This window comes from Carassius carassius, chromosome 14 (assembly GCF_963082965.1).
Source record: "Carassius carassius chromosome 14, fCarCar2.1, whole genome shotgun sequence".
In the NCBI taxonomy this organism is placed as follows: domain Eukaryota; kingdom Metazoa; phylum Chordata; class Actinopteri; order Cypriniformes; family Cyprinidae; genus Carassius; species Carassius carassius.
In genome coordinates, this window is record NC_081768.1 from 2,534,821 (window position 1) to 2,559,003 (window position 24,183).

General features: G+C 36.5%; 1 protein-coding gene across 3 annotated transcripts in view; it reads right to left on the reverse strand.

Moving 5' to 3' along the window:
* LOC132156710 (signal-induced proliferation-associated 1-like protein 2) overlaps positions 1 to 24,022 on the reverse strand; it is a 138,461-nt gene extending 114,439 nt beyond the window's left edge. Inside the window, exon 1 of one of the 3 annotated variants that reach the window (XM_059565681.1) lies at positions 23,862 to 24,022. The gene's annotated coding sequence lies outside the window, so the exon portion shown is untranslated. The remainder of the gene's footprint in view (positions 1 to 23,861) is intronic. The other 2 variants (XM_059565680.1, XM_059565682.1) reach the window with 2 other exon arrangements.
* Positions 24,023 to 24,183: the final 161 nt, after the last annotated feature.

Here is a 24,183-nt window from a genome sequence, read left to right on the forward strand (position 1 = left end):
CTCAATTGAGCACCTTCCTGCATAACAATGATCTGTATGAAGAATTTCAGTCAGGTTTTAGGCCCCACCATAGCACATAAACTGCACTTGTTAAAATTACAAATGACCTGCTTCTTGCGTCAGATCAAGGCTGCATCTCATTTCTAGTCTTACTTGATCTTAGTGCTGCGTTCGACACCATAGATCATGACATACTCATAGATCGATTACAAAACTATACAGGTATTCAAGGGCAGGCTCTAAGATGGTTTAGATCCTACCTGTCCGATCGCTACCATTTTGTTTACTTAAATGGGGTGTCATCTCATTTATCATCAGTAAAATATGGAGTGCCACAAGGATCCGTCCTAGGTCCCCTTCTATTTTCAATATACATGTTGCCCCTTGGTAATATTATTAGAAAATACGGAATTAGCTTCCACTGTTATGCTGATGATACTCAGCTATATATCTCAACGAGACCAGATGAAACTTCCCAATTATCTAAGCTAACAGAGTGTGTTAAAAATGTAAAAGATTGGATGACAAATAATTTTCTCCAATTAAATTCGGATAAGACAGAGATATTAATTATTGGACCAAAAAACACCACACAGAATCTTGTAGATTACAATCTGCAACTAGACGGATGTACTGTTACTTCCTCTACAGTCAGAAATCTGGGTGTTATATTAGACAGCAATTTGTCTTTTGAAAATCATATTTCCAATGTTACAAAAACTGCATTCTTCCATCTTAGAAACATTGCCAAGCTACGAAACATGTTATCTGTTTCTGATGCAGAAAAGCTAGTTCATGCATTCATGACCTCTAGACTGGACTATTGTAATGCACTTCTAGGTGGTTGTCCTGCTTCGTCAATAAACAAGCTACAGGTAGTCCAAAATGCAGCAGCTAGAGTCCTTACGAGGTCAAGAAAATATGATCATATTACCCCAATTTTACAGTCTCTGCACTGGCTACCTATTAAGTTCCGTATCAGTTACAAATTATCATTACTTACCTATAAGGCCCTAAATGGTTTAGCTCCTGCGTACCTAACTAGCCTTCTACCACGCTACAACCCATCACGCACCCTAAGGTCACAAAACGCTGGACTTTTGGTAGTTCCTAGGATAGCAAAGTCCACTAAAGGAGGTAGAGCTTTTTCACATTTGGCTCCCAAACTCTGGAATAGCCTTCCTGATAATGTTCGGGGTTCAGACACACTCTCTCTGTTTAAATCTAGATTAAAAACGCATCTCTTTCGCCAAGCATTCGAATAATGTATCTCTTAAATTGTGAGTGTAGTTGCATCTGCATTTTTATTCTTTAGCTTGGGTTAAATTAATTTTACTTTGTTGGATCAGCAGCTATGCTAATGATGTCTCTATTTTGTTTCTATGTTTTGCCACGGACTAGGATTTACACAAGCTCCAGTCTGCATCCAGAACACCTGAGAAGAGATGATGCTGACCCTCAGAGGACCCCAGATGATCCTAACCTTGAATCAACAAACAGAACTAACACTTATTGCTACATGTGTGACTGCATCATATAATTACTATTAATTAATAATATTGATAGTTCATCATCTAGCTGACTACGTCTTGTATTATTATTATTTTTTTTATTTTTCTAAAATCCTGTCAAACGTGCACAAACTACTAGCTACTACTAAATATTGTAGAAACATAATTTTCTATAAAGTTGCTTTGTAACGATTTGTATTGTAAAAAGCGCTATACAAATAAACTTGAATTGAATTGAATTTATGAAGTCTGTTTCTAGTTCAACATGCCTTTTAAAAATGCAACACTCATTTATACATCTAAATAGACCAGCTGACAGATACTCAAATAAATATGAGAATGCATGAACAGATTAAATGCATTTATGCATATCTTTCTTGAATGCACTGTAATTTGCTTTGGATGAAAGCACCTGCCAAATGCATGATTGTAAATATCTATAATCTACAAAACTATTAATCCTAACAAAAATGGAGACATGACATACAGACGCATTTGAATATGTCCTAAGGCAATGCAAAGTCATTGCTTGAAACTTTAAATATATCTTTAATAGCGATGAATCTGTTATATAATGTTGCATTAAAGATGCTTTAGAGAAATGAATTTAGACACGCAACCTTCTCAACGTTTTCTCACTGGTCTGGTGTGTTAACAGTAGCATCTGTACCCATTTCAGCACACTAAAAACACTCCGAAAAGTTGCTTCTCTGAGCTTATCCACCGCTAAAAATACTGCAGAGAAATCTAGATAAACCATTCTAGATAAGATACTTTGGGCAACGTGATTTCTCCAGATCACTCTGAGCTTCACAGCAAAGCTGGAGTGTGACACTTCTGGGTCTAAAATTAGCATGAAAATTAAATGAACAGATCGGGAGGTGACTTCTGTAGAATTTGTGTTCTGAGAGCAGTGCTGGCAGCTGACAGACACCGTGACGGGGTGTAGGGGTACAAGAGGAAGGAAAACACTCTCCATCAGCTCCATTACCTGTCTACAACAAAAACTGACAAACTGAGAGATGAGGAAAGAGCTAAAAGCACAGAGGGAGGTTTTGTTGCTTTTGCCCAGAAGCAGGGAAAGCCATGAAAGAGACTGTGATGTCACCATTAGGGATGAGCAGTTCACTGAAACTGGAGAAGTGACAGCAATGATTGATCATTGAAACACATACACACTGTATATTTGATGTTGCATGCAGCGCAAGAAAATTCTCTAGTTACGGTCTTTGTATTTTTCTGTGGTAGTTACTGGTTATTTTGCAAAACAAAACAACATATGCTCAAGTTTAAGTTTGAGACTCGTTTAAAAGAATTGGCATATAAGAGTCATTTGTTTATGAATCAGACTAGACTGGTCACGCTGTAGGTTTGTTGCATACAGAAACAAATATAGAGAAATGGTCTATTTACTGCCTTTGTATTATTCTGTGGTGTAGTTACAAGTTACTTTGCAAAACAAAACATGCGATTCTTATAAAAGAATCAGTTCACAAGACACATTTGTTTGTGAATCAGTCTGGTCAGACTGTATGTTTGTTGCTGCATATGGTACAAGGAAACTGTCTATTTACCATTTAGTTTTATGACAAAACAAAATAAAACAAATAGCACAAATTCAACTCACTCCATCTCAAGTACTCAGCTGATATATGTGTTAAAGTACTCATAATCAAATAACGGAAATGTAAATTTCTAGTCTTAATGGTGGTTAAATTGGAGTGATGCTGTGAAGATTTCTGCATTGACATCTGGAGGTGAGGGTTTATAGCGGCCTGTCGAGCAGCTGGGTACCAAACGCAGCCGACAGAATGTATAAACAATGACAAAGAGGAAATGGTGGCAGCTTTGAACATCTGTCACATCCCAGCAGGAACTTCCACTAATTAAAAGAGAACCTCCAACAACAGAAATGTGATTAACCAAAAACCTCTAACTTATTCTCCAAAGCCTTGATGGACCCCGCAGGGAGATGGTTTCGATAAAGCTCCATGAGAATCTGACTGTTCGCCTCAGTCATGCAGCTGCCGCCTCTCTCTCTCTTTTATTTCTTCTTCTTTTTTTTCTCTTTTTTTTTTATAAGAGTCACTTTGAAAGCCCTTCTGAAAGTGCCATTGGAAACAGCTGTTCTGTGGGCATCAGTCGTGAGACACGGGCCCGTTCTGACAAGAAGTGCGGCTGATGAATTTAAATCACGTGGAAATGACCAGACAAAGCCAACACAGCCACACTGAGCAGTACTCAAACCAATGCCAAGAAGCATCCCAAAGGACAGATAAACTAGACGAAAACAAGGGAGATAATGATAAGAAAAAGAAAATGAGCAAAAGTGCAACACAATATAATAAAAAAAAAATTATAAAATAAAATAATTTATTAGTAGTAGTATTAAAAGTAGTGGTTTTGCACTGTAATGTACACTTAAAAATATAATAATAATAATATTAATCTACAAGTAGTAGTATTAAAAGTATAATAATAATTAATATATTTTATAATAATAACAATTATCTACATTTTGCAAAATGTAAAAGGCAAGAAAAACAATAATAACAATAATAATTAGTAAACGTAGTAGTTTTTCAAAATGTAAAAAACAACAACATTATTATTATTATTATTATAACTACTCCTAAAATTATATTTATTATTAATATTGTTTTATGTATAAATTACACTTATATTTTTTGCGAAGCCTAAAAAACAGCAATTATTAATAATTATTATTATTATAATTTAATGCAATAAATTAATAAGAAATAAAATTATATCTACAATGCTCGATTCAGGCAGTATGAGGCAAAGAGGGAGAGAATTTGTCTTGAAAATATGTTTCTCAATTTTATGGACATACAAAACTTCTGCTGTAGTTTGAATTTAGAGACCAAAAATATGACGAAAACCCTCCAAACATCAGCTGGGGTTAATATATTCTCCTAGAGTGAATAAAACCCTTATTAAAAGGAGTGGAAAGGAACTCACTGAAATGCCCCATAAAAAGAAATGCAACAGAACATGGTCCAAGTCATTTCCATTCCCTCATCCCGCTCTCGGACGGGGGGACATTCGAGGAAATTCTCATGGAGAGCAAGAGAGAGGGATTGAGCGGTGGATACTTTTTAAAAGTTCCAGTTTTTCTACTGAAAAGAATCTCGCTGTGTGTGTGTCCTTCATTGAGTGAGTCTTCCCTCAGGCTCGGTGCACTAAAAAAAAACATTTATCCTTCCTGAGAGTTTGTAGCGGCAAAGAAAAGAGCTAAAGAATCCGGCAGGAGTCACGTGCCGGGGTGACATGGCTTTTCCCTTGTAAAACCTATGGGCCCATCTCACCGCAGTGGGTCCTTCAGAACAGGATCATTCCTAATGACAGCCTAAGAGAAAAGCCCAGTACATCTGTTCCCAATATTTGCATTTCTTTGGTAAATTACACAATGCACCACTTGACTTGACGGAGGAGGGCATTCTCATTCAGGTGTGAGAAACAAGCCCCATGAATGAGATTCTCTTTCACTCTGTGAATCGACTCATCAAGTGACATGCGTTTGCGTTTTTAAAAAAAACGAACGCGTCTGACGTGATATGAGTCATAATGCATTCTCTTCTTCGACCGGGGTTTGAATCCAAGATGTGTGGAAATGTATGCACACACAGACATGCAAAATAAATGAGAGCTGTAGTTCAAACAGAGACCAAATTATTCATTAAGCATGTAAGTTAAATGGACCAAATGCAGGGTGCCATCATTTCATTAATAGTGCACGGAAAGTTTCAAGCAGAATTTCAACCATAATGGCTGTTTTCAAACAGGTTTGGCATTTGGTCAGACAAACAGACAGTCCCAGACAGTGTGCCAGTTCTCAAAAAAAAAAATACTCCCTCTCTGGATGTATTTATTAGGCTTCCCTGTGGATCATATGAGCTGGTCTCTTTCCTCCACTGCTCCTGTGAAACGGTCTAATGAAGAAAAAAGTGTTCAAGAGAGGTGAACTGAATAAACTCCCATTTTCCACTGAGTGCTGATACGACCTGACATCAGAGCCCTGGTGGTGAAGTCACCTGTGACCTTATGAATCCATCCTAGCTAATAATATAACGAGACACAGCACTGAACCTCAAATACAAAGAGAAACATTATGGGAGTTTAAGAGAACTGGCTACATGATTAGGGATAAAAAAATTTGGGTGACCTAACAATAGAAACAGCAATAGAGAGACAGATAACGTGATACAATGACAGAGCAATAGATAGAGTGACAGTTAAAATGACAGACAGAATGCTAGAGCAACAATTAGAGTGACAGATAGAAATAGTTAAAAAATATCATAGCAACAGTTAGAGCAACAGATAGAACGATAGAGCGACAGACAGAACAACAGAGTGACAGAGCAATAGAGCTATACAGAGTGGTAAAAAACAGAGCAACAGAATGAACGAGTGATAGAGTGACAGAGCAACAGAGTGACAGAGCAATAGAACAATAGAGTGATATATAGAGTGGTAGAAAAACGGAGCAACAGAATGAAAGAGTGACAGAGTGACAGAGAGAGCAACAGAGTGACAGAGCAATAGAACAATAGAGTGATATATAGAGTGGTAGAAAAACAGAGCAACAGAATGAAAGAGTGACAGAGCGACAGACAGAGCAACAGAGTGACAAAGCAATAGAGCTATACATAGAGTGGTAGAAAAACAGAGCAACAGAATGAAAGAGTGATAGAGTGACAGACAGAGCAACAGAGTGACAGAGTAATAGAACAATAGAGTGATATATAGAGTGGTAGAAAAATGGAGCAACAGAATGAAAGAGCGATAGAGCAACAGACAGAGCAACAGAGTGACAGAGCAATAGAGCTATACATAGAGTGGTAGAAAAACAGAGCAACAGAATGAAAGAGTGATAGAGCGACAGACAGATCAACAGAGTGACAGAGCAATAGAACAATAGAGTGATATATAGAGTGGTAGAAAAATAGAGCAACAGAATGAAAGAGCGATAGAGCAACAGACAGAGCAACAGAGTGACAGAGCAATAGAGCTATACATAGAGTGGTAGAAAAACAGAGCAACAGAATGAAAGAGTGATAGAGCGACAGACAGATCAACAGAGTGACAGAGCAATAGAACAATAGAGTGATATATAGAGTGGTAGAAAAATAGAGCAACAGAATGAAAGAGCGATAGAGCGACAGACAGATCAACAGAGTGACAGAGCAATAGAACAATAGAGTGATATATAGAGTGGTAGAAAAATAGAGCAACAGAATGAAAGAGCGATAGAGCAACAGACAGTGAAATAGAGTCACCATACAGTTGAATACAGCAACAAGCATAGAGTGACAAATAGACAGAAAAAGCAACAATGATAGAGGGATAGGTTGAATGGTAGAGAAATAAAAAAATAGAGACAGATAGTGATAGGTAGATAGAATGATAGAGCGACAGAGGGATAGATCGAAACAGAGCAACAAAGCAATGATAAAATGGAAGACTGACAGACAGAATGATAGAGCAACTGACAAAAAGATAAAGATAGAGCAATAGATAAAGAGATTACAATTACACTTAGTCATTTAGCAGATGCTTTTATTTTTTATTATTTTGTTATTAAATAGATAGAGCAATAAATAGAGCGATATAATGAAAAAAAGTACTAGCATTAAACTCCAAACTTCTTTTTGAAGGGGGGAGAAATATGTATATAAAAACATAAAAAGATACAATGTGGGAGATCAACTGAGGAAACAGTATTGAGACTCAACACAAGCTATGTTCAAACCTACTTGAGAACTATTGTGTTGTAGCACACATGCTAGCCACTAAGCCATGGACCGCACCATTTGAATCAGCATTCAACTCTACGGTGCTTGTTTTGTTCATAAAAGAGACTCAGTGTTTAAAGCTCAGAAAAATCTCATGGCGTAAATGTTAATATAATTCAGAGTGACATAAAGGGAGCTTCAGTTACAACGAGAGATTGTTTCTTACAAGCCCTCGAGACAAGTTCAGTCACCAGATGAAAAATGAACAGAGGACGGTGCTTGTCCTTAATCGCAGCACCGCTGGAGCCCAACCACATGGACCCAAATAAACCCATCATTCCTCTTCCCCTCTTCCTTATCGCCTCACTGCAGGGTTTTATGATTGAAGTCTGGAGATGTTTTCAATGCTACGGACGGCTGCACGGTACCGCAGAGGATCTTTCACCTTCACAACTTCATTTCACAGCCAGGGAAAAAAGTTTCCCTGCAGATATATTAAAAGCCACCACAGATAAATAGGACATTTATGCTGAAGAAAGCTGCAGACTTGAGATTTGTTAAACCCAAAGGGGACTCATTTAAGAACCTTTTACAAAAGACTTACTTTAATTATTTTACTGAAGACGTTTTTTGCATAACAACAGTCCACCGCATGGGAACAGAGTCTCCTTGAACTCTCACATGGGTTTTCTTAAGCTGATTCTTACAGGCCTCAAATCACATGCTACATTGAGCCGGTTAAAACAAGCTGTTGGGTCTGTGATGGGCCTGCGGCAGAAACTAGTCATAGAGCTCAACTTCAACAACATTATATACAGTACAGACCAAAAGTTTGGACACACCTCATTCAAAGAGTTTTCTTTATTTTCATGACTATTAAAATTGTAGATTCACACTGAAGGCATCAAAACTATGAATTAACACATGTGGAATTATATATAGAATTATATACATAACAAGTGTGAAAAAGTGTGAAACAACTGAAAATATGTCATATTGTAGGTTCTTCAAAGTAGCCAATACGTGTGTAACAGTAAATTGGATCTGTGCTGCTTTTAAAGTGACAGAGCGGGCTATATCCTTGCTGAGACTGTGTGCTTAATATTAATCAAACAACAAAAGACAGAGATAAAAATCACTCACTGCTCTTCACTGAAGGACTTCTGTAGCTTTAATGAGTAACAAATTAAAGGGTTAGTCACCCAATAATCAAAATTATGTAATTAATAACTTACCCTCATGTTGTTCCAACACAGTTTAAGATATTTTAGATTTAGTCCGAGAGCTCTCAGTCCCTCCATTGAAGCTGTGTGTACGGTCTCCAGAAAGGGAAGAAAAACATCATCAAAGTAGTCCATGTGACATCAGAGGGTCAGTTAGAATATTTTGAAGCATCGAAAATAAATTTTGGTCCAAAAATAGCAAAAACGACGACTTTATTCAGCATTGTCTTCTCTTCCGTGTCTGTTGTGAGAGAGTTCAAAACAAAGCAGTCTGGATATCCGGTTCGCGAACGAATCATTCGATGTAACCGGATCTTTTTGAACCAGTTCACCAAATCGAACTGAATCGTTTTAAACGGTTCACGTCTCCAATACGCATTAATCCACAAATGACTTAAGCTGTTAACTTTTTTAATGTGGCTGACTCTCCCTCTGAGTTCAAACAAACCAATATCCCGGAGTAATTCATGTACTCAAACAGTACACTGACTGAACTGCTGTGAAGAGAGAACTGAAGATGAACACCGAGCAGAACGACAATAATAAAATTGATAGGTTAAAGCAAAGAAGGTCATCTCTGTTGCATAACAATCCTTTCAATTCAATGTGTACAATGTGGAGGAAATCTGCCTCATCCCTGCTCCATTTCACCCCAGAGCAAAGAAGGTAGCTTCTGTTTCATTAAACATCTGTACAGTGAGCTCGGAGAAAGTCTTCCAGAGAGGAGAGGGGGAGGGAATAGGAGCAGATGATCTGTGATTTGGTCGACATTGCCAAGGAGCTACAGATTACAAGAAAAGAGATGAGATGAGGAAGAATCAGGCCACTGTCAGTCCAGATCTCTAGCAGGTGAAAACTTAACTGAAAGTAGCCCGAGTGTACGAAGAGGGTTCGTGTATGAGGTAGATGTATATAGACTATCAGCAAACGTCTAATTGCATTAATTAAACATGCAATTATCTTATAGGATTGCTAAAATAAGGCAGTATGTCTTGGGCTTAAAAACTGATGCACGGATCCAATATAATGCTACACATCACAACATATTTGCCACAATGATTGACGAGATTGGTATTTTGTCATCATTTTGTGTATAAGCATCTGTTTAAAGGCAAAGAGTGAATGAGATGCAACAGAGGGTTCAGTTTGGTGTTCGCACCCAGTCAAACGTACTTCTCATGTGTGTGGCTGTGATAGAAAACAGTACAGAACACGCGAGTAACAATGTAAACTAATGTCCGATATGATCAACTTGTTGTAACAGGAAAAATGGCAACCAAGAATCCATTTGTCCTTCTTTTCACTTTCAGTAAATATGCAACCTTGGCCTGAGATGGACAACATGATCGACAAAAGTGTATTAAGTCCTTTCCAGTTTCCCTGAGAATCTGGAAGTGCAACAAGATAATGTTACCAAACAGTGTTAGGTAATTGAATGTAAAACGCATCAGTTGGTTTCCAATGTGGTTTGGGTAACAATAAAAGTGCTTGTGTTCTCGAAGCACTTGTTATGGGAGAACAATAGAGTGACCAGCATGGCACAACACAACAGGAAACAAAGGCCAATTTCCTTCACACGCTTGATAAAAGGCTCTTTCAGAGAGTGACAGGCTCTTTCCTGTCAAAATCACTTATATCCTGTAAACATGAGTCCAGTGATGTCATGAAAAAGTTGGCATAATGTTGAATGAAAACATTGCTTATAATAATTTTGCATTTATACAAATATAAAACCGCTTAAGTAATTTTATTATGATGCCGAAACAAATGCCTCGTCTTTGATCTATAAACAAATTTCATAATGTATAGAAAGGTAACATGGGTTAAGATCAACATATGGGTGAATGAACAATGATACAATCAAAAAATTATTGACATTTTCTGAACACATCGTTAGTAAAACCCTTGTATTCATGGTAAAATCACTGTAATGGCCCTTTGTTTTATTATACTTAACTTTTACTAAATGTGTCAAGCATCACTAAAAATAGGCCTAGGAACCTGTAAGATCTTGTTTGACTAAAATATTGTTTATTGTCAAGCTCAGGAGACTGTAGTTCACTGATCTAATCCCCATTAAAGCAGGAGAGAAGCTTTAGTCTGTCAAATCAAAGCACGGGGAACTGCAACATTCACATGATTTGTCTCAAAATCAAGCGTTTGCGAACATCTCTGCCAGTAAAAAGAAACATGAATCAGGTTGGATGTAGTCACTTCTAATCAACATGATGAAAACCAGTTGTTTCCAGAAATCAGCTCAGACCACATGACCGCTGGAATGAGACAATCGCTGGCTTTATCAAACGGCTCGTATTCATGAAACAGTCATCAGCAGGAAGTTTCTAGGGCAGGAGAAGCGATAAGATAAGACGGGAAGAGGGCAGAACTAACATAGCAGAAGAACGCATTTAAATTCTCTAAAATGTCATTGCACGATGCATTCTAGCAACCGAATGAGTTAAATCTCAGCTTTCATGCATCACTAAATGAGCTCTGACCTGTGGCTGGCTGCTCCGCTGACAGGGAAGGTTAAATACAGAACTGCTTGATAAGTGACTCTTCAATTAAGCTTAATTGGCCTTCATTAGTTAAACAGGAAAAGGGAAACGGCGCTTTTGAGGACAATCCCAGCGCTGAAAAAAATAACGAGTGAATACATGGAGACGTCGACGGCCCTGAACTGAAACGTTTTACGGACAGCTAAACACAACAGGATGCCTGACCATGTGACCAATAACCAAATGTTAACTTTTGAATTGGATAAAAAAAAAAAAAAAATACTGACTTTGCTGACACACGGTACAATTTGAGCATTTTGGGGGGATAACTGAAAGAGAAATAGTTACCAAAAATGGTAAATCTGCATAATGACAGATCTATAAGAAAAAAAAGTCTAGGTTTTTTCAGGATTTTTTTGCAGTGATGCCACAGTTTTTGGTTTTCCAAAGAATTTTTCAGTAAACGGTTCTTAAAATAAGCTTCTTCTTTTTTTCTTAGAGTGAAGGACATTTCAAAAACCTAAATAATCTTTTTCCCTTATAAAGAAGCTTTTGTTCAATGGAAGAGTCTATGTTAAAGGTTCTTCACAGATGCCAATTAAGAACCTTTATTTTTAAGAGTGTATTGAATGCTAAACATTTTAAACAAATCCGTGTATCATTCGTTCTTTCGTTTTTCTAATTGAAACCAAAAATGGAAAAATAAAAAAAACTACTTTTTTTTTTATCTGTTTCCAAAACCAAAATGAAAAAACGGATAAAGATTCGTTTTCCGATTTTCTAATTTGTGCTAATATCAAAAAAAAAAAAAAAAAACGGATAACAAGCGTGTGTGTTTCACTTTGGAGTTTTCGTCTGATGCCAGTTAGTGACATAGGTCATTTTAAACGAATCTTTAATGTGACTCGGGAAGAACGAGTCGTCTCTGGGAGTGATTCGTTCAGTCGCATATGCGCAAAAATTCTATAGTTTCTGTACAGGAATTAGTCTAGGGTCTAGTTCACCTTTTTCAGTCAATGCAGTGGGAGCCGGAAAGAGAATTGATTAGTTCTTTTTTTTATTTGATTAATGCCAATGTACCAAAGATAAAAGTACAGATAGGTAATGTCAATATTGCATACAAAGAAGTGGCATTATATGCAAAGCACCATTTACAGACGTATGTAAACATAAAAATAAATAATACTAATCGAAAGCTTTAACAAAATAAATTAAAAAGATTAAATAGCATTGAAAAGATTAAACATTTTTGACAGCCTTAAGATTTTTGGAAGATTAAATAGTTTGGAACTTTGGATATACTGTTGAACCTGTTTTTTTTTTTGTTTTTTTTTAAAACAATATATAATGGATTTTGATGAGTGAATTTACTGCGGTGAATATGACATTTTGCAAGAAGTCATAATTGGTTAATAATGAAATACATTAATTTTTTCTCTTTGAATATTAAAGAAGCCAAACAGTACATCCTTAAAAAGCAAAGAGAAACCATGTAGCACACTGCGATAGATAACATTAGAGAATTCATTCCAAAATAGCTGTGTGTGAGGACAATCCCAAACGATATGTATATCAGTTTCATTAGGGTCACCACAAAAACAACAGCTTGTATCTATGTCTGATTTAAACCTTTTCAAAAACACTTTAGCTGGGTAAAATCTGTGTAACAATTTGAATGAGATTTCTCTAACCTTGTTAGTTATTATATATTCCAAAGACAGAGTCCATACTTTTTTCCCATCAATATGATCAACCACATTCCTCCAATAAGACACCACATATGGAGTCGTTACACGCTCCTTTTGAAAAAGCGATCTAATCTTATAGTTACGTGATGAAGGATATTGGACAAAGTCGTGGCCTAGTTGTTAGAGATTTTGACTCCTAACCCTAGGGTTGTGGGTTCGAGTCTTGGCCTGGCTATACCACGACTGAGGTGCCCTTGAACAAGGCACTGAACCCCAACTGCTCGCCGGGTGGCGCAGCATAAATGATGAACACTGCTCCGGGTGTGTGTTCACAGTGTGTGTGTGTTCACTGCTGTGTGTGTGTTCACTGCTGTGTGTGTGCACTTTGGATGGGTTAAATGCAGAGCACAAATTCTGAGTATTGGTCACCATACTTGGCTGAATGTCACATCACTTTTTCACTTTCATGTAACAAAAAGCATAGTTTTCCTACTGGGATTTCAAATGGGTGTAAAGATAAAGATAAAGTGCTGGATGATGTCCCTTGAAAGCGTAACAACTCCTTTAGGAACAGTGTCCATGATGATGGAGAATTCTTTGGGAGTTACTGGAAAATTACATTTACATAAGAATTGTTTGTGACTTAAAATAAGACCTTCCAAGTTAAAGAACTTGGAAACAACCAAAACAAATTTCCAAATGAAGTACCGCTGAGAAGTGCTTAAAAATGAATGACCATGCAAGTAATGCCTGTTTATGAAATTTGGTTAAATTGTAAGGGATTCTAGCAATATTATAAATACAGATCAATAGGAAAGGGAGACCACCTACTTTGGAAAAGTAGTCATTGGGGATAAAAATCCATATTGAGTTTGGATAACACAAACACTGTCTAATCCAATTAATTTTGAAAGTGTTGTTCAAAGAAGAGAAATCAAGGAAATTAAACCCACCATAATCATATGTGTTCATTAATAAGTACTCTTTATTACCTTTGTTACAACATTCAGTGTATAGATAAGTGTATAAATAACCATTATGACAGAATTTTGTACATTTATAAACTGTAAGAAGTAAAAAGCTCAGAAATACAGTAACTGTAAGAGTAAATAATAATTATAATAATGATGATGATAATAATAATGATTAGGCACCTGTTTGTAAGGAAGCATGTAAATTCATCTATCCAATGCTGTCACGTCACGTGACAAAAGAACGAATGATAGGATAAAGCCTTTTATACAGTCTTTATTATTATTATTATTATTATTATTATTATTATTAAACAATACAAACATTAAAACATTAAGGCAATACACTTAAAATCATAAAGACAAATAATAATAATAATATACACAGAGATTTGTTGCCAGGGTAACTCCAGTCTATGGTCAAAGTTTATGGGTCTGTCACGTGAGGAGCGACTCGTAAACCCGAAAGACTCAAGAGATGAACAAATCAATTCTCTAACACCGGCACCCACTGCATTGACTGAAACAGGTGAACTAGACTATTCCTGTACAGAAACTATAGAATTTTTGCGCATGCGCGACTGAAAGAATCACTCCCAGAGACGACTCGTTCTTCCCGAGTCACATTAAAGATTCGTTTAAAATGATCGAATCATTCAAGAATGACCGTCACTAACTAGCATCAGACGAAAACACCAACGTGAAACACACACGCTTGATATCCGTTTTTTTAATTCTTCATATTAGCATAAATTTGAAAATCGGAAAACGAAGCTTTATCTGTTTTTTCATTTTGGTTTTGGAAACAGATAAAAAAAAAAACAAGTCGTTTTTTTATGTTTCCATTTTTGGTTTCAATTAGAAAAACGAAAGAACGAATGATACACGCATGCGCATGCAAACTTGTCACAGTCAGCATCATTGAATATAAAAACAGTGACATCCCTACATAACCATGTGCAAAGTAAAAATAAAAAAAAGGCTGTGTTTTACTATACCAGGTAAACATGTTCAACATCAAATAATGTTTTCTTACCCAGGAAAGTATGTTCCCATGATTCTGTAATTGTCCTTTTGTGATGCATGTAAAAGTAATTAAGCCATTCTTAGAATAAATTGCTTAGTCCTAAAAATAGACCCAGAACGTCATGTCAGCATTTTCATTTTACAGGTCTATTGTTCCTGTATAAGCATGTACTGAGCTTTTATTTCACTCAGGGAAAAAGTCTTACAGGAATACCATGGTACAAGTGATTGTTTCAGATTACAAGAGATGCACTGACATTGAAAGATTTTTATATTTACTTTCAATGGTGCATGTCCGAAAACTATGTAGTCTTAATATGGTTCATATACAAAACATAATATCTTCATATCAGTATAATAACCGTATTATCATGTATGTGCAATAACAGGGCCATTATACAAGTTTGTAAATCAGGAGTGGTAAAATTATATATAACAATAAGAATTTAGTGCATTTCTTTAATGCCAATAAACCATCTTTGATTAACAAGTTGATACAATCAAATCAAACATCTTGTTTAACCGAATTTAACTATTATGTTAAGCTAAATGTTACAATTTATGTTGTGTTTATCATTTAAATAAAATGTAAAACTTACTGACAGCAGTTTTCAAAGCTCATTTTGTCATCAATCATTGCATTAAACTTGCTGTAATATTATTATCTAGCCCACATGTATTGCATGAAGAAAGAATCTGATTTCAAATATTGTTTGCCCAAAGAAGATCAGATGAAGGAGGTTAGAACATCAATCCATCCAGCATCAACTCCCAAGCGGCTCAAACTAACACAAACCTTATTATCGTGACCACATTACCACACATCTGTCAAGGTTACGCTCCATTTGAAACAATAATTGAAACTCCTCACTCATAAAAACAGCATTTTAAAAGTTCATAATAAGAAAGCCCAGTCTAATAAATACAAATCCACTCCAACCAACACAACGGCTGATGAGTTTTCATTATTACACACAGAATGATGCCAGCTTGTTTGAGGCCTTGATGCATATCAGGGCTTTTGGGATGCAACAGGCAAAAATAATTAATCACTGATCAAACTTTAGGTTTCAAGCTTATATTATTCTATAACATACTGTCTGTAGCAGTGATACAATAAAATATATATAAAAACGTGTGTTTCTAAAAGATATGTCCATTTCTTGCAAAGGTAATTGGTTCAATTCCTGGGGATAAAAACTGATGGGAATAAAAACTACAACTTACAACATCACAAGACACTGAAAAAAAGACATTAAATTAAAATGAAAAATTGAAGTTATAAATTAAAAAAAGTAACAAATACAATTATTAAAAAGATTAAACATCAAAATTAATAAATATTGTTGTTGTTTTTACATTATGAGGGTCCATAACCTCTTCTGGAAAAATAAAGGTTTCCTCAGATGACGTTTATTTACAAGGAAATAAATGAAAGCGAAATTGACTGCATCAAGTGATGTAATTTTGCCAATTTTAAAGAGCAAGAAGAAAAACTTAACAAAACAAAATAAATAGACAAACGAGATTCTGCAATCCAGAATATTACAGAATTTGACCAGTAAGTAACATACACTCTTAAAAATAAACGAGCTTAAAAGGTTCTTAACAGCGATGACATAGAAGAAGCATTTTTGGTTCCAAAAATAATCATTCAGTCCAAGGTTCTTCAAAGAACCATCTATTTTTTTTCTTTACTTTTTATAATCTGAAGAACCTTCTTTCGCCACAAAGAACCTTTTGTGAAACAGAAAGGTTCACCAGATATTTTAGGCATCGAGAAGCACCTTTATTTTTAAGAGTGTAACCATCCAGAACACCTGATCAACATGCTGAAAACCACTTAGAATACATGAACTCCAATATTTTCCTTACATTAAGTTTATTTACAAGAAAAAAAAGAAACATACAATCTGACTGCTTCTTTAAAATTTGATTAAGACCATTTTACATGGAGGGAAAGCTGACAAGGCTAAAACTAAATTCACAAACAACAAGAGATAAAAAAAAATGAATGGCTGAGTTGCTTAAGGCCAAATGAAAAGGAACATATTCCCCATGAAACCCTGCTCTCTTTTGGTACAAACCTGCGTATGTTTCTATTCGGTGGCCTTACCAGCTGTGCAAACTGCACTTCACTATCTCACACAACTGTGAAAATAGGAACAGGAAAAAGGCTGAGTCGAGAGAAAGTGAATAGAACAGAGTCCACAAGTGACCACATGCCTCTCCTCTCTCCCACAATAGGCCAGAGGTATGTGCTCGAAATCCCTCTCATCTCAGATCCCAGGTCCGGAGCGTCGGGGTCAGTGTCCCAATTGTCTGGAGCCACTGGAGAAAAGTGAGCAGGTTTAACCCTCATGGCCCCGAGTCCAGCGGTCGAGGGGTTAATGACTGATTCACTTTCACTGTCTCTACTGTGAGTCAACAGACATTCACCAACCAGACACCAACGGACAACGAACACTGGGAAATAAGTTGAATCTAGATGTCAAAGACTAAAAAGATTATTATAAAGTAAGTTGGTGCAGGATTTACTTGTAGAATTGAAAACATTTTCACTGAAAGTGCACGTAAACACATTAAATTAAACATGACATTTTTGAAGTATAAAAACTTTGAAAAGGCAAAACCATTTGTGTGAGGAATAATTATAATACTATCATGAGGGCTGCCACTAATGCCACTAATGATTCAGATCATTGATTATATTCACACATTAATCATTAGATTTTGATCAGCTCATGCATGTGACAATAGGAACAATTGTTGTTTGTTTGTTGTAGTGGGGAACCAGAAGAAGGAAGCATGCTATGGGTAAACGCACATGGAAATGAGTGTAGAGGCTTTCAAGTTTATTAATAGGAAAGGTCAAGTTAGTTGCAGAATATCTTTATTGAATAGGGATGACACCAAAAACAATGCAATTTGTTAAAGTTAGAGTTAAACATATTCCATGCATTACATATAGAGCTGCTATATAGCTGAAAACCAAGTTAAAGCTGCTAGCTTTAAATCAATGGATTGTTATCTACAGCCTAGAATACAAATGTGTCTAGATTGAGATGTAAAATTTCATTTTACAAACTTCACACAAACACAAAATTACACAAGCTATAATAAAAAATAGTTTTGTTGATCCTTTTGAATTGTTAAGCCACACATTTAGCTACTACATTAAACTTCAATGCAAATTCAATTCCATAGGGAAAAATAGGATTTTTCATGAATCCTGTAAAGCAACCTGGTATCATTTCGACTGTTTTGTGTGATGTGATGATCTTGACTCAAACCGTTTATGAACAAGAGCGGTTATCTGCAAAAGGGTCAAACACGACAGACTCAAAAGCAATGAAATCCATTTTCCCCTCCACAAGCAGCACTCTGTGATAAATTGTTCAGGATTAAATGCATGTAAGCCGTACGTAGGTCTTAGCCTACATTTCATTGAACCGCGTCTGCAGCTCATACTTCAGATGATAAGTGGGTCATAACTTCTCACAATACTCTGTCACCATATATCACGAGCCCTGACCAGACAGGTCGGCATACTGACCCACATAGTGCCATGCTACATGCTGATATGAAGCATTCAGTGCTAACCCTACATTCTCTAAAAGTCAGTCAGACGCATATCAGTTGAATTCAACATCCATGTTGTGCTCAAAACCCATTAACAACTTGTTCTTCTTAATCTTCTTGACCAGTTTGAGACTAGAGAACAATCTGAGAAGACTGCATCCATTAACACAAAGCACACTTTAAGGAAACGTGTTAATAATGGGCCTCCACAGTCAGAAAGCAACCATCCATTCATCAACCAACGCCAGATCACATGTGGCATATATCCGGCGATTGGATTACTGCAGTTAAATCACACACAGATACGCATCCCTGACACATGTGGGGAAACATAAACATACATGCAGAAAAAAATTAGGAAAATAATAAAAATCAAACAGGCTGTGCACAGATCCCATTGAGCCTACAAAGAAGTGTTCAAAATAGCTATACAGTACATGACAAATGAGCTGTTTCTTCCACTTCGGTCCTTGATGTACTGTATGAATACTGCAAAACGTCACTCGTGTGGCTAAGGATTGCCAACATCTCTGACAACAAAATGGATTTGTGATGCAATTTGTTCAATGTTCAAATACTTCCCTGGATAATGAAACACTGTGACACTTTCATAACAACTCTCCGTTTGTTTGAGTGGCCTGACATGTCCATTTATGACACCACTGAAATGAGTTCAGCATGTTAAACAATGAAAGGGGGGAAACATTATTTTTGCAATTTAACTGGGTGCTTATAGTGCAAAAATTACCCACTTCAGCTTAATTTACTGCTTAAGTCTCGTAATGATGTAGCAGTGAAGCCATGGGATGAGTGACAGAACGAGGAGATAACCAACTTATATTTCATCTGCAAAACATAACATGCTTACACTAGGTCTGTAAGGAGGCTGGAAAATGCATGCTCACACATTCACCTTTGGTCATGCTTAGAAAATATCTTTGCAGCATGCAGATCCACCAATTTTGTGCTGTAGATTTCATTTTAAAAGACATGTTTAAGTTAGAAGCCTCTATATATCTACATAAGAACTGCTTTCAGTCTTCAGTGTCACATGATCTTCAGAAAACATTCTAATATGCTGAATTGCTGCTCTTTTGTAACATTATAAGTGTCTTAACTGTCCCTTTTGATCAATATAATGCATCCTTGATGAATATAAGCATTCATTTCTTAATCTTTAATTTGTAACCAAACTCAGAGATTCATTGTGGGACTGAATCCATACACAATAACAGACAAAAGGGTAAAGCAACGTCAGTGACAATGACAAAATTAGCAGCAGCAGATATTCCCTGGGCCAGTAAATCATCTCCTGCTCAGAAACGCACGACAGCGTGCAACACAAGAACATCTCTAAGAAACTCAATCAGGGCGTCTCCTTCACCAAACTGAACGATGAGATGGTGTCGGGGTGGACGCGTGTACACTGAAGAATGAATTATGGATATACACCTGCTCAGATTTCATGTGTATACATGTCCTTATAGCTAAGAACAATGTCAAGTGTTCGAGCCAAAGATCAGGATACAGCCAGAGGTTAAAGAAGGTGTTACACAACCGGTCTTACAAATAAAATTAATGTGTTCACAGCATCCTATCATTCAAATCATGAGCCAAACACATCTAAATGAGATAAAGACGCACAACAAGAGTAACCTGTAAACACAATAGTGGCATTCAAACGGTTTAACCTTATTTAATTACAATGTGAAGCCAGCAGTGGACTACTGGTAACCAATAGGACTTCTAAAATAAGTTTGATATAGGAAAACAAGATATATTTCTAGCTTTGGCATTATTTGTTTTTCATACATTCATCTTTAGTTTATTCACAATAAGTGTCATCTGTATGCAAAGTGACCTGCATTTGGTTTTCGACCACTTAAAATGGGTCAAATTCAATGATTTACACATTGAGATATCCCAATATGTCTGGAACTAGACCATATATGGCCTTAAAAATAAATATACCAAAAGAACAGTTTGAACTAGAATCTTACAGGACATTAAGATATCTTTAATACCTCTTGAGTTAAAACCATGCAAATCTTTGGAGGAAAATTCAAAAAGTGCTTTTTCCTGTGTTTGAACTGTAATATACAACAATAAAGATTGTTAAGTCAACAGATTACACAAATAGACCAAGTAAGCTCTGTGTAAAAAGAATAATATTATAATGATGCTGCCATCTTTCTAAAGCCATTTTACCCTCCAAATCTCACTTGAAATTTTTCATTTTGACCACCCAAAAATAGTGAATTATTTAGTAAAGATACATACATGAGATTTAATATTTTAGCTTTCTTCACTATTTATGTTAGTCTTTCTTGTTAACAAAAGCAAAAATTTTAGTCTGGGAACTTTCTGAGATTTGGTTGATTTGACACAGAATGGCCAAACAGCGTGTTTGAGAGCTGATAAAACACTCCGTTTTTAAAAAAGGTTAAACTTTCCACACTCCAAAACCAACAAAAAACATTCATTGTTGTGATACTCGCATCTCCGCCAAATGACAAGAGTTAGACAAATGCGGTTCGAATAAACAAACAGGCCTGTTGAGGCATCAACCAGCAGCTGGCAGAGATCTGCTCTGATGATGCCAGTCACAAGTGTTGGTCATTATCAAGTACAAGAGAGAATGAACCAGACGGGTGACTGATTACAAACCAAGCACAAATTTGCATTGCTTAAGATCCATGATATGCAAAATAAATCTTTCTGTGATATTTTGGTTTGTAGTTATGATTTGAGTTTGTAGGTTGCCTATTTTATGATTTTGAGGAATTTGTTTATGACTATTGCCTTGGGAAAGACCATTTTTGATGGGCTCCATTAGACGTTGAATGAGTTGCCAGTAAACATGAAGAGCAGATGGCCTCTACTAATCCATTTCATTAGGAGTCCATCTCAGCTCTTCTGATTAAACATGAAATATCCTTGTAATATTATGCAATGAGGGCGATAACAGCGATAAACAGTTGTCTTGGCATCCTTTGGGCCTGATTGCCACATCTCAAGATATTCTATTCCTATCTGACGGATTAGATGCACAGCTAAGATTCATATGTTTGTTGTCTCACAACCCTTTCCTATTCAATCAGACTGGTACAGCAAATTTTTACAGCAAATCGAAACAGGTTTCCATATCCGACACACTTAAACAATACACATGACGCTTAGTAACTTGGTGCATATTAAACAAAGAGTTCCTGATTGATGTGAGGGTAGCGAGCAGCTGTCCACCTGTCCTGACAGATGTTATTTTCAAGAGAGGACTCCAAAATGAGCTTTAATTTCCTGTCATTATGTTTTGAATGCATTCAGGAGTGCAACGCAAGATAAACATCCCTCTGCAGTCACTATGCTATCTAAACCCAGAGATGGGAAGACAAACTTCTCGTTTCTCCCAGGGAAATGTAAGCAAGCAACAATAATACTTAAACATGCCGATAACAATGAAATTGCACAATTTTCTAAATCTAGTAAAGCCAAGACACTTTTAAGCATAGCATTTTACACATACAGATTGTTTCAAAGCTGCTTAACAGTAATAAACAGTAAGAATGTTAGTTGCAAAATTGCATCAATCATGTTGCATCAATTTTAAAGTGCTTTCAAATTTCCATTACAAAGCATCTCTGCAAAAAGCAACAGTGTCATTGTTTAGAATCCGAATTGAGATTCATTGTTGATTCAGTTCAATGAGTGCCAACATTGTCAATTGTTGCCTATAACAAGAGTCTATTAAGAGACTATGCAGGCTGACTAATACAATAGTCATTCACCTTGTCAGTATTCTCACCTCACTTTACCACAATGCGGCAGTGGCATCTCTGTAGTTAGTTTAACTTCTACAAAATGACAGATCAATTAGCACTGAATAGTTTGATTGGATGAACGGCCTTTGATGTCAACAACAGCAGATCTGGGATTCAATAAGTCTATTTATGAATGCATGACTAGACGGTTAGCTGCTGTGTGTTATTTGCATTTAAATAAAAATGCATTCTGACTATTTTCCAAATGCATGTTGATCTTATTGTGAGCATTTCTTCTGTGCATGAGCATATATTTAAATTTTTTTTTTAAATGCAATGATCATTTCTTAAAATTTAATCAACAACATTGCCCTAGATAGATTGAATCCAGCCCTATATTTTTATTTGTCAAAAATCCTTTAACTCGGATGTAAGTCACAATACAGAACAAATAAACACGGATAGTTCACATATAGTTGTCTCTATATTTTAGGCCTAAACTAGACTAGGAAAAACTATCTTAATAGCACACTTCACCTTGAAGAACATTGCACTTCTGAGTCTACAAAATATAAAGCCTTTCCAGGTGGTTTCATCCTTAGAGACAGGGATGCAATTTGATTCACAAGCATGAAAGAAGCGAACATCAGAAGGATTTTCTCCTGTCCGTGTCCCTCACGTATCACTGATACGGCTATAATGAAAATGGCTTTATTAACCTTGACACAAGGACTTGGCTGTGTAACTTGTCTAATCAAACGTGCAATTACCTGACAATAATCTGATAAGCGCTGGCTGTTCAGAAGACAGAAAACACTCATACTGAAGTCCTTTGAGTGACACAGCATAAAGATGCTTGCATTCTTATCTCCACTGTAAACAAAGACATTAAAGCACTCATGATTTCTTTGATTAGAGCATAATAAAGAGGGATCACTCATTATTAACTTTAAAGCAGCAAAGACTGTTTATTTCTTTACAAAAAAGGCATTAGATATGGTATTTTATATAAACTATGCTTCTGAATGATTGTCATATTCATATGCCACGGAAAATGACATACACATTTCAATTTGTCTATCATATAAACTGCGTGTTATTGTGTTACAGTTCCAGATGACCAAACTCTTAATTCTGCCTTGCAAAGACTAAGGTGTTGGAAACGTGCTATAGATAATAACTATAATATAAAATATTCTAACAGCACTGTATTGTTGATCCAAAAGATTCAAGAGCCCTCTAGTGGATATCTGACAGCTTGTGTTTAAAATCAACTTTATCTTGACTGCCTTTGTGTGTTATTTAAAGCACAGTCCCTGGGCTACACTTGAACCTGATAACTCCTCAGATACAGGAAAATCCCATATTAAACACAATAAAGATACAAAATGACTAAATACATGTGTCATTAGACTGTGGTTGTGTGATATTTTCACCTGAGCCCTTCTCAGTATTGTTTCAAGGACACACACACACACACACACACACACACACACACGCACACACACAACAACAGTGAGAACTCAGGATCTTTCACACACCTCCAAAAAAGAGGGACTTTCTCAATACTGAGTGAGCTGTCAAACAGACATCATGTTTGGGCATCATTTGTGTTGACAACAAGGAACGCGCCCAAAACGCCCAAAACCTACTGCACGCGCCTGTGACGCCTATAGAAAGCTCATTAGGTCACAACCCAAGGGTTTACATGTCTAAACCTGACACATCTTTACTCAACCTAAAGAAACTCACTGCAGCTATTGTTACAAAAAACCCAACACAATAAGTAACAACCACAGACTGTCTGTCTGGTACTGGGCTACTTTTTTAAAAAGTGGACCTTACCTTCAGCATTCAGAGTAAAGGAAAATCCCATAACGTCAGTCTCATTCCTTTAAAATACAGAGGCAGTGAATGATCATATTCCACACAGAAACACTGATGTTCTCAGAGCAGCTGGTATCTTCACCCTTCACTCTCTCGAGCCAAATACTGCGTTTGTTCGGATCACATGAAGCCGGTATGTGGCCCCGCCCACCGCGGCCGATGATTGGTTGAACTGTTGCCAAACTCCGCCCACGCACTTGTTCACAGGGAGGGCAGGAATATAGACCACATACAGCGGTAAATAGACTTTTCACCAAAGGTATTTCTGAAAACTTCATAG